The sequence below is a fragment of the Lucilia sericata genome, unplaced genomic scaffold, assembly GCF_015586225.1.
Source record: "Lucilia sericata isolate MDLA Ls3-8-SP2 unplaced genomic scaffold, ASM1558622v1 Contig000013F_arrow, whole genome shotgun sequence".
NCBI lineage: Eukaryota > Metazoa > Arthropoda > Insecta > Diptera > Calliphoridae > Lucilia > Lucilia sericata.
In genome coordinates this window covers 548,311-561,510 of record NW_023994052.1, presented here as the reverse complement: position 1 = coordinate 561,510, position 13,200 = coordinate 548,311, and the positions used below count along the sequence as shown (strand labels likewise).

Sequence of the window (13,200 nt, the reverse complement as noted above, 5' to 3'; positions counted from 1 at the left end):
ACGGGTAACTTCCGCAATAGAAAATGTTTGTAGGGTATGTTTAGAAAATGTAGTTTAAGATTGTACAATGTACAAGTGTATTGTGAATTGCTAGAAGCAGTATTCTGTAATAAACATAAATGCTGTTGTCGAGAGTAGATCAGTTTCGTTTTTATGTAGTTTTTTTACCCTACACCCCTACAATAAGTAGGATGTTATGCGTGTTTGCCTTCATTTAATTTAATAACTACCGCTGGTACAGAAATCATATATTGTGATGATCCTCTCATAGTTGTTTATATTCAGATGTAATGTAAGTCTGCATACTAAAATCAATATTTTATCACAGTCGATCCGTAATTGGTCATTGCTTTTATGTAAGACTTATTTCCGAAAAAATATTATAACTCTCATATATTGGTAATAAATCATAATATCGATGTGATATTATACATAAGTTTTAAAAATCATTACAGAATAGATTTGTATCTGAGCATTATTATATATGTATCAATGTAGGCTGTCATATAGTCGAGTTTCATTCTCTATACATTCTTCCTTTTTTTATACATATATTCTTCCTTTCATATTCATACATAGATATGTATGCATATTTACAATTACATGTACATAAAAAATTCTACACACAGCTATTAAAATACCAACCAACTCACATTGTACATTTATGAATATGAAATTATGTACTACACAAGAATCACAGGAACAACATCGGTAACAACAGTGTTCAGTTTTAACAGACACGGCGTCATAATCGAAAAAATCATTATATCGTATACATAGTATATGTTCTACATGATGATAACAATTACTTTATATTTGTATGTAGGTTTACTACAGGCTTGGTAATTTTTTAGTAAAATCCGCTTAAGTTGTGTCAAAATAGGTAGATTTATTCTTAGTGCCAATTTAAGTAATAAATCGCTTAATAATTGTAAACCTTGTTTCTATAAACTAAGTGAGAATATAAGATGATATAAAAGCAATTAATTAACTTGCGTAATAATGTCATGCTTATATTAAGTCAATATGCCGCTTTAAGCCGATATAACCTACGTTCTAAAACAAAATTTTTTTCTTAGATTTCTATACCCCACACTAGCGTGCAATAAGGGAGAATATATTGCTGATATTTTTAACGAGCACAAATATTGGTCCTACACCCTCATCGAGTTAACTAATTAACCAAGAGTAGTTTCCTGTATACAAACTACAGCTTATATGCGTTTCTTGTTCATACATAACTTTTCACTTGTTTTTATTTATATTTCAAATTACTGAACAGAAATATGATGTTTATATGTTGCAGTGAAACATAACAACAGTTATTGTTTGATTACACCATTTAACAGACTTTTTTAGAACATAACACAGTGAGGCAATATAAACAAAAATTGAAAAATTGAAACAGTTTAAACATGATATATAACATTATAAAGGCCTAAATCCGTTGAGATTCAACTATGTTACTGTGCTTAAAGGTACGAAATTCTGGGTTTTTACCCGTACCTTAAGATTTTAGAGGTGTTTGGCAAATTTCAAAACCAGGTTCTTGTTAGAATCATTTATTGCAAATTCTTTAAAAAGGAAACAATCTAAGATTACAGAATTCTTTTAAAAATGTTCAACAATTCGCAATTTATATTTCATATAGAAATTGATATCTATCTTTGTTTGATTTAGTCATCCAAAGACTTATGCCCGAATTCTAATATGCCGAATCTTAAATACCCTCCACCAGTAATTGACTTTTTATTAAAACCCATTTAATTATATAATTTTTAGATAACATGACAAAATTTTTGTTTCCGTATTGAGGATACTAACATTTATGCATATGTCGAACTAATTTTGATTAGGTCCATTTTAGTAGAATGATTTATCTATACACAGAACATAATCATGTCGAATTTTATCCGGGCATAATCATTTAACGATATAATATAATAACGAATTAAGTGATATTAAGTGATTTTCAGAAGTTAACCTTTTATGGGAGTTAAGACAACTTATGGACCGATCTGGAAAAATTTCCGTAGAATGATTTATATATACAAAGTAAAGACCGATAAGGAAAAAATTTCGTATAATGATTTATATAAAACAAGTAGGAAAGTATAGTCGGGCATGGCCGACCATATAAAACCCTACACCACACAGAAAAAACTAAAAATATGTTTCAATTATCAAAATAATTGTATCAAGCAAGTTTTGCACCTATCACAAAAATTATGATATCAATTATCAAATTTGTAAAAAAATTAAAAAAATACTTTTTTTTCCAAATAACGAATTAATCAGAACAATTAATATCAATAATTGAGACAAAATTTAAAATTGATTAATTCATTAATTGTATAAATTAAATATTTAATAAAAATAAAATCTAATTTTTATTAATTTATTAATCAAATGAATTAGTTTGTTTGGAAGAAAATGTATTAAAAACCAATTAAGTTGATGATTAAAACAATCAAATTATTAACTGATTACTCACAATGTTAAAGGAATGCTTAACCTTTAACAATGCGTTGAGCATTTACAAAAAATATCACTTTATTATCAAATTTGAACATAAAAAGTGTTTTATAAATTGTCAGGAAACTTGAATATTATATGCCTAAAATCGTATTGACTATTTAAGAATTATAAACATTGTTGGCATAAGAAATCAAAATAAAATATTTAAAAGAAAACTAAAATAGAAAAGTTGGCCAGAAAATTTTTTTCAATCAATTAAAAAAACTAATTGAATCAATTAAAAATTTAATCAAATTTGTAAAGTTAGGTTTTAAACAACGAGATAATTAAGACAAATAAAAAATTGCTTAAATTAAAACTAAAGAAAGAGAAAAACATGTTAATTGAAAATAAACTACTGATAATTTTTTCTGTGCATGAGTATATTTTAAAAATTTTTATTTTTCACAAAGAAACTTTTATGTTGAATTTTACCTTAATTCCAAAGTATTTAAGCAATTTATTGATAAAACCAAATTTTCTAAATGAGGCTTTATATAGGAGTATAGGTCAAACATGGGCCGATCCTCATTAAATTTAGGAAAAGGATATATTTTTAAATAATAGTTAATTATGTTGAGTTTCATTGCGATACAAATGGTTACAAGTCAATTTTAGACGTTTAAGACATTTTTTGAAGGGGGGTTTGTATGGGGGCTAGGGTCAAATAAGGGGCGATCATTACGAAAATCTGCAGTGTCATTTATACTTATATAAAACTTATTTGTGCCAATTTTTAGAGAGATAATAGCATATTTGACGTAATTATGGCATAAAAAGCCCAAATCGGGAGGTACGGTTGTATGGGGGCTAGGTGAAATAATGGATCGATTTCAACCATTTTCAATAGGCTTCGTCCTGTACCAAAAAACATGCTTGGTCCAAATTTCATCAAATTATCTTGAAAATTGCGGCCTGTACCTTGCGCACAAGGTTTACATGGACAGCCAGCCAGCCAGACGGACGGACGGACATGTCTTAATCGACTCAAAATGTGATTCTGAGTCAATCGGTATACTTAAAGGTGGGTGTAGGACCAATATTATTGTGCGTTACAAACTTCAGCACAAACCCAATATACCCTCCCCACTAAAGTGGTGTAGGGTATAAAAATCAAGTCGAATTTTACTCCCATATATTTATTAATTATTGAAATATGTGCATTTAGGTGATTTTCAGAAGTGGACTTTATATAGGAGGAATGACCAGTTACGGGCCTATCCGGTAATATATATGTACACGAAACATATTTGTGTCGAATTTTATCAAAATGTCTTTATTTGATAATGAAATATGTGCGTTTAAGGGTTTTTTTGAAGTGGACCTTATTAGGAGCTATTTCAAAATATGGACCGATCCGAAAAGAATTTGGTAGAAATATTTATATGCTCACAAAACATATTCAAGTCGTACTTTATCCCGATAGCTTTATTATTCAAAGTGGACCATTTGACAATGAAATATGTACTTTTTAGTGGTTTTCGGAAGTGGGCCTTATATGGGAGATATGACCAATACTGAACCGATCAGAGAAAAAAGTGGTAGAATGATTTATATGTACACAAAACATATTCAAGTCGAATTTTATCCCTATAGCTTTAGAATTCAACGAAATATATGCGTTTAAGTGATTTTCGGAAGTGGTCCTTATATGTGAGCTATGACCAATTATGGGCCATCCGGAAAAAGTTTCGTAGAGTGATTCATATTTAGACAAAACATATTTGTGTCGAATTTTATCTAGATAGCTTTATTTGACAATGAAATATGTGCTTTTAAGTGATTCTCGGAAGTGGGCCTTATATGGGAGCTATGACCAATAATGGACCGACTGAGATCTACGTTGGTAGTATGATTTCTGTTCATATTATATTTGTATGTACAAAATTTTGTGTTGATACCGATATATTTGAGGGAGTTATTAATGATAAACTAATTTCTGGGAATATATATATACCTTTGTATGGGGGCAATGGGAAATTTTGGATCAATTATTTTGATTTTCAACATAATTAATCCCTGGGTAGAAAAATAATGTGTGACAAAATTCATCGATTTATCTTTTGTAGTTTCAGAGAAAACGACTTAAGAATTGCGAAAAACCCGTAATTTTTTCGTGGTAGTCTGAAATTTTTATACCCACCATCAAAAAAGATGGGGGGTATATTGATTTTGTCATTCCGTGTGTAACACATCGAAATATTGTTCACAGACCCCATAAAGTATATATATTCTGGAACCTCGTAAGATTCTAAGACGATCTAGCTATGTCCGTCCGTCTGTCCGTCTGTCTGTTGTTGGCACGATAGCGTCCACAAAAAAAGAGATATTGAGGTGAAATTTTCCCAAAATATTTCTTATTGATCAGAAATGTTTGGTATTGAAAATGGGCAAAATCGGTCAACGATTTCACATAGCCCCCATACAAATGTACCCCCCGGAATATTGTATAAAGAGCTTCAAACATTCACAAATTCGTTGTTTATGAAGCAAATGCCACAAAATTTCGCATAAGTCGATTTTTTGACTACCGAAATAAAATTCTGAATTACGGCGGAAATAGCACCACAATTGGCCCTACCCCCCATATAAGGTCCCCTTTTTAAAATGACTATAATGCTGATTACTGGCTTAAACATACAAATATAGCGATGAAATTCGACATACATAGGTTTCAAGCAAGCCAATATCTCTCCACCAAATTTTATGTGGATCGGTCCATAATTGACACTACGCCCCATATAAAGTCCCCTTCAGAAAATTTTATGCGGATCGGTCCATAATTGACCCTATCCCCCATATAAGGTCCCCTCCAAAAAATTACTTTAACGCTCATTACTGGCTTAAAAATACAAGTATAGCGATGAAATTTCACAGAAGTAAGTTTTACACGAGCCAAAATCTCTCTACCAAATTTTATGTGGATCGGTCCATAATTGACCGTACAACAACGCACAACCCCCTTAGGAGCCAAAATCTTTCTACCAAATTTTATATGGATCGGTCCATAATTGACCCTACCCCCCATATAAGGTCCCCTCCATAAAATTACTTTAACGCTCATTACTGGCGTAAAAATACGAGTATAGCAATGAAATTTGACTCAAGTAAGTTCTTTCAGATCCAAATTCTCTTAATCAAATTTTTTGTGGATCGGTCCTTAATTGACCCCCCCCACATATAAGGTCCCCATCAGAAAAATAATTTAACGCTCATTACTGGCCTAAAAATGAGTAAAGCGATGAAATTCGTTATAAACATGACCTGTATGAACCAAGATGGTTCTACAAAATTTTACGAGGATCGGTCTGTAATAGACCATCCCCCATATCAGGCCCCTTCAGAAAATGACTTTAAAACTAAATACTGGCTTAAAAATACTAGTAGATCAATGAAATTCGACATAAACTAGTTTTGTATGAGCTAACATCTCTCTACAAAATGTTGTGGGGGTCGGCCCATAATTGACCCTACCCCCCATTTAGACAAAAATACTCTAACGCTCATTACTGGCTTAAAAATGCGAGTACAGCGATGAAATTCGACACTGATAAGTTCTATAGGAACCGAAATCTCTCTACCAATTTTTATGAGGATCAGTTCATAATTACCCCACCGAAAATTTTAACAACGCTCATTACTGGCTGGAAATTATACACAAATATGATTTGTATAAATAAAAATCGTTCTACGAGATTTAAGGATGATCGGTTCATAATTAGTCTTACGCCCCATATAAGGTCCCCTTAAGAAAATTACTTTAATTGGCTGAAAATATGAATACCGCAATGCAATTCGACATAAACTAATTTTAAGCTAAAATCTTTTTACCATATTTTATGAGGATCGGTCCATAATTAACCCTAACCCTGTACAAGGTCCCTTTAAGAAAATTACTTTAATGTTCATTACTGGCCTAAAAATATAAGTAGAACTATAAAATTTGAAATAAGTAAGGAACTGAAATCTTCCTATCATCAAATCCGAAATCTTCACTGTCAATAGTTGAATCCCCATTAAGAGAACTATTTCAAATATTACCCTGATGTTCACATTAGTGTCGATATATAAAAATAAAATATTCAAAATATCAAAGTTTATTTATATGGCAGTGATTTGATGGTGGGTATATAAGATTCGGCATAGCCGAATATAACACTCTTACTTGTTACTCATAACTTTTAACGTTGTGAACCGATTTTGCTGATTTTCAATACCAAACTGCTTAGGATAACAATGAATATTTTTGGTGAATTTGGTTGATTTATTTTGCTTAGTTTTAACGTAAGCGTGTTTTAGGCAGACAGACAGACGGACATATCTAAATCGACTCAGAATTTTATAAGGACTCGGAATATATATACTTTGTTGGGTCTCAGATGAATATTTCTTGGTGTTACACACGGAATGACAAACTTATATATACCCTCTACTGATGGTGGTGGAGGGTATAAAAATCAGAAAACAATTTTTAAAATTTTGTATGAAAACTACTCAGTTTTTGTTATGGTTTTTCATATAAAATTTTATATGTTGTTTTACATACTTCTTTCTGAATACGGGCCTTAAAATGGATCTCATAATTTAAGTTTTTTTGTTTTTTATTACAATAAGCTTTTATTTTGTTTAAAAAAGTTTGAAGGAAGTACATACTTTATACATAGTCCCAAATGTGTATTATATCAGGATTCAGTTATTGTCCATAAAGTGGCTTAAAAAGAAATTCGGTTATAGTCCTAATTCGCTTATAGTCCACAAAAATTGTGGTTGTGGACTATAAGCGAAAACTACTGTATATCATTATTTGTTAATGAGAAATATGCGTTAAAGTGATTTTTGGAAGGGTACCTTATATCTGAGCTACGACCAACTATGGACCGATCGTAAAAAAATTTACAGTACCATTTCAGTATATAAAATCAATATTTGTGCCAAATTTTGTGTGGACATCATAATCTGGTAATGAGTTATGTGTGTTTAACTGCTTTTCTGAAGGGGATTTTGTATGGCAGGTCAAACCAATTATGAACCGATTCATAACATTATTCCTGTGTATTATATTGACATAAAGCTTTTATTTGGAAAATTTTGTAAAGATATCGCAATTCTAACGGAAGTTATTAACAATAAACCCATTTTCCGGGAATATGTCCTTTGTATGGCAGGTATATGAAATTTTTTAATTTTGATTTATAACTCTGCCTAGGACAATAATGAATATTTTGGGTGAATATCGTTAATTTGCATTGCAACGTGAGAGTGTTTTACACAGACAGACAGACGGACATAGCTAAATCGATCCACAATTTAATAAAGACCCGGAATATATATACTTTGTTGGGTTTCAGATGAATATTTCTTCGTGTTACACACGGAATGGCAAACTGTTATATATACCCTCTATCACCATTGATGGTGGTGGAGGGTATAAAAAGAGTACCATTTTCCCACTTTTCAAAAATTAAAATTACAAAATATTTCGTGTTTAAACCTATATATCACAAGTAAAACTCCAACGATTCAAATCTACATTCATTTGATCCTGAAAAATTGTGCTTCCAAAATGTACCAAACAATTTACCCAAATTTTACCCTATAAGGTATATATACCACCCGAATTCCAAAATTTTATAAAAATTGGCTCAATTAGTTTGAAAAAATTAAATTTCCGTTTTTCCTTTTTCCCCAGTGAAATAGCAAATATTTTGTTTCAATAAATATAACAGAGTTTGTATGTAATTTAATAGTCATACGTCAATAAGTCGAAAAACTTTTCTTAATGTGATAAAAAAGTACCAAAAATACCGTTTTCTCCCTTTTGCAAAAATAATAACTGCATTATAAAATAGTACGAAACAGGTATCTCATAATTTTGAAAGATATTTCAAAAATATTTAAAAAATTTTCTAATGTTTAGTAGTTAAAATGTTATAAAGGGCCAAAAAAAGACACCAAAATCATCTTTGTTACATATTTTCGCCCCTTAAAAGTACGAAATTCAAGAATAGATACGTGTGCATTTAAAATCCAGTATCACTAATATTGTGTAAGATAATTAAGAAAACCTGTTTCACCCGTTTTTTCCTTTCTTACCCCTAAATGTACAAATTTCCATAAATCCCTCCTTAGTGGATCTATATAACCAAAACACATCTACTGTTAAAATTTCATGATTCTAGGTTCAGCCGTTTGGGCTGTGCCGTGATGAATCAGTCAGTTAGTAACCCGACTCCTTTATATATAGATAGATAAAATACATTATGGAAAATTCTCGTTTTATTAATTCGTTTAACAAAATTTTAAATTTTTAAAGTTTACAACAAGAATGTCCCTCAAACAAAATTAATCCAATTTTGTTTTATCTATATATATAAAAATGAATGTGAGTTTGTATGTATGTACATATGTATGTTTGTTTGTTTGGACTTTATAGACTGCTAAACGGCTGGACCGATTTTCCTGAAATTTTCACAGTGTCTTCCTGTGTGTCTAGAAGGAACTATGGGAACTAAATTTTTGTATGGACAACTTTGACATCCACATGACATATGGGAGCAAAATGGGCGGACTAGCTTAGTTAGCGTGGCCCTCCCATATAAAGAAAATATTAAATTAGTATATCTGAGAAAATATTACAGCTTTAGTATCAACATGAATATTTAGGACAAAAAATTAGCGGAATAGCAATAGGGGGCTTGGTACTCCCATATGAATTAAATACAAAAAATCGTTTATACTATTGGAGCTGGAAACTTTAACTTTTGCACGAAGCATTTTAACATTTATGTGAACATTTTGGAAGAAAAATTGGCGGACTAGCCAATTAGGGGCCGTGGATCGTTTATCTGGGAAACTATTAGATCTAGAATCCTCAAATTTTGCACGAAGAACTTTGACATTAATTTTAACATTTGGGTAAGAAATTGGCGGAATAGCAATATGGGAAGTAGCACTTCCCATATGAATTAAATACACAAATTCGTTTATATAGAAACTATTAGAGGTAGAATCTTAATTTTAATATAAAAGTGAACATTTGGAGGTAAAATATGAGGACATTCATTTGGGGTTCTTGGAACCTTTCATATGAATTAAATACAAAAATGAGTATATCTGAGAAACTCTTAGAGCTAAAATCCTTAAATTTTGCGCTAACAACCCTGACATGTGAATATTTGAATCTATAATCCTACAATTTTGCACAAAGAATTTTCACATTTATGTGAACATAGGAGGTACCATACCCCTATTGTGGACTATTAAAAGGAGCTATGGTACCTCCCATATGGATTTTTTTTTTTTTTGTTAAAAATGTTTGAAATTTTTTTATTTCTTTATGATTTTGAGATTAAAACCGATGAAATGTTTGCGTAATTGGAGGGATTTTATAAAGAATATATCGTTAACTATGTCTGCTGATGTTTTCTGGTTTTAGATTTTGTTTTTCAATATTTCATTTTCTGTTTTTTAATTATACAAAATTCGCTAATAAACGATTACTAGAGATTAGTAGATAATGGACTTTTTTCTACATTTTTCATGAATATCGTAGAAAAAAAGTAAAAATTCAAAAAATTTCCATCATGTTCAAATTCATACATTTTATGAACTTTTAGTATTCTAAATGAAAATGGTTTGGAGAAAAAAATCATGTTCGATTCATAATATTTATTACCAAATTCATTCCAGATATGAATTATTTTTTTCTGTGTACTTATTTTATTTTCGATAACTCTAATATTTTCTACTAATTGAATTGAACAAAATTGTTGAAAAAGATATTTTTTTTATAAAAAATTCCAAAAAATCAGTGTTTATATTATTTTTAGCACATCTATTCATTATTCGTAAGATCTTATTAAATTTTAAATAAAAAAATTAAATATTTTTGTTAAAACAAACTACATAATTGGGAGACCAAACATTTTTAAAATGCTCTGTTAATTAAAGAATGTGATTTTATTACGGTTTTATATTTTGTACGTATCCTTTTTGCCGAAACCGTTTCGTCTCAATATATTTTTACTTTTCCGGCAAATATTTTTAGATACATATTTGATTTAAGCTCTATCAGCAAATTTATTTTTATGCATCCAATTAAATCAAACGCTAGCGATAGTCATGATTACGCACCCCAAGTAGACAAACATTTGTGGAGATTACATGTAAATCATAATATTTTAGCACACTCTCCGGTGTCACGTGCCCAGTTTTGGTGCGTTTGTCTGTGTGTGTTTAGGTACTGTGTACACTATTCAAAAAGTGGAAGTCGATGACAAACCTATTAAAAAAGGATTTTTCACTTATTTATCTTTGAGAACAACTTTTTTCGCACATTTACAAACTTATGTTTTTCTTTTACATTCATTTACTTTTTCCTTTTTTACGTTTCTTTTGTTTTCTTTGTATTTAAAACACTTTATGATTCGTTAAGAATACTCGAAATATTTAAATATCAATTGAAATATTTACATTTTTTATGCACACAATATTTGCACTTGAAACTTCCTTTTCCTTTTATAAATATTTTGTTTTCTTTTCTTTCGTTTATTTTTTCTTTTTCATATATTTTGAATAAAATTTACATAAATATACAAATATTATTTTACTTTTTGGAGTAGGTTTGTACAAGTTAAAGTACTATATAATCCATATGTGTTGCAATTTTACGCTTATAAATGTGTAGGGTTACAAGTTTTTAGCACAAACTTCGCATACTCAGAATTCCATACGAGTTTTTTTGTGGGGACTAATGTGGGAGAAGCGCTAAAATGTGTTACATCTTCATAATATTTCTTTCACTAAGTACTCGAAAATGTTATAATGCTTTTATCTCGCAAATATTTAGTATGTTTCGCATATGCAAGCAACACTTTTACACAACCACTCATTCACGTTAATGGTTTACGGAGGGGGAAGGTTGCATGAATGATGTCGTTTATAAAATTTCAACATTAGTGATCGCAGAAAATATGAAAAATAAGCAACAACAAATACACAAGCGAAATGTTACAATTTCATTACAAAAAAAATATATTTGCAAAGACAACTGCTGGTCGTTGATGCATGTAATAAGAGTATGTGGAGTCTTCCTTTTATCGTGTGTGCAATTTAAAAATAGTGTCAAGTCGTCACGAACCCGCGCGCACCACATTTGCCAGAGTACCACTCACGTCGGCCTTGATACGTGTCAACAGCATCTGTGGTTACAGTGTTTAACTAAATCAAAGGCACAGATTTACTTATAAACGTACGGAACACACACTTGCTCAGACGCATCCACCCACACGGTCCAAAAAAAATTAAATACACTCACACAACCGATTTAATAAAAACACCAAACCAAAACACAAGAATCACTTCTTTCACAGATTCCAATACTTTGTGAAATTTAATTTCTTCGCTTTTTATATTTCTTACGTACATTTACTAAATATTCACTTTGTTGTTTTTCTTTTCTCGTATCCTTAATTGAGTTTTATTGATAGTTGTTATTATTGTTGTTTTGCTTTAAAACAATAAATATTCATACACAAAAACCGAAGACAATTTATATTGAATATATCCACACAGACAATCTACGTCATAGCTACGTTTTTGTCCGACGTCACGATGTCAACGTATCCAATGAGCCCGTTTGACTAAAGGCGCCACCAGTAGCACGACATCGAAGTGCCACATAATTGTTGTATGTTGAGCTCATGCAGATTGTGCATGTTGTAACGGCATGTAGCAGACCCATTGCCAGGTAATGGGAGAGAGATTCACTTCCTATATATCTCTCTTACTGATACTCTTTGCGCCTGTCAGTTACAAGAAACATACTTTCTCTTTGTAGTTTTGTAGTAAGTATGTGTGGTGAAAAATTACTCAGTGAAAGTATAAAAGGAAATTTCTCTTCTACTCCACTCTTATAACAAAATTAAATGTTATTTTCATTAAACATTTCCCACAATAACAAGGTGGTCAGATTATTCGATAATAGACATAAAGAATATTTCCTTCTTGATAAGGTCAACTTTTTTTGTACTCTAATACAACGTCATACAATTTTCCTTTTTTTCAAAACGAACCTCAAATATTATATGTTGAAATCATAAGAAAATATTTAGCTTTGTTTGAAAAAAATAAAATTTGTTAAGAAATTCTGCAAAAACTTGATCTATATATATATATATATATATATATATATATATTGACAAAATTTATATTTTATAACCCAAAAAAAACCAGGTGAAAAATCTGTCACATACGATATGCTACTTATGATATTCAAATATCGTCATTATAAAATTATATACAATTTTTTATTTAAAAATTATTGAAAAATATGTCCCCAACCCCCATTATCTCAATGTCTTGTTATATTTTAACGTATGGATAAATTGACAGTTTTCATACAAAAAATATTTTATACGCCAGAATATCTACAGGTTAATCGATAACCGGAAGTGGAGTTAACGGGGATTAGTGTAAAAAATTAAAACAAAAAAGATAAACCGTATATCTAATATACTTATAGTATACTGATTACAATTTATATATATTATTTCAGTTTTAAACCCACCATTAAAAAAAAATATTGCTCTAAGACCCACAAAAAGATCTAACGATAACGACATTCACAAAATTTTATCGAGATCGGTCCATATTTGCCCCAAGCCTCTTTTTCAGAAAATTAGT

At 30.4% G+C, this 13,200-nt stretch overlaps 1 protein-coding gene across 7 annotated transcripts in view; it reads right to left on the bottom strand.

The window, feature by feature from the left end:
• LOC119604442 (protein eva-1-like) overlaps window positions 1-12,154 on the bottom strand; it is a 126,606-nt gene extending 114,452 nt beyond the window's left edge. For 2 of the 7 annotated variants that reach the window (XM_037957047.1, XM_037957110.1), the window contains exon 1: window positions 10,799-12,154. The gene's annotated coding sequence lies outside the window, so the exon portion shown is untranslated. Of the gene's footprint in view, window positions 1-10,650 lie in introns of all 7 variants that reach the window. The other 5 variants (XM_037957056.1, XM_037957066.1, XM_037957076.1 and 2 more) reach the window with 5 other exon arrangements.
• Between the last annotated feature and the right edge of the window lie 1,046 nt (window positions 12,155-13,200).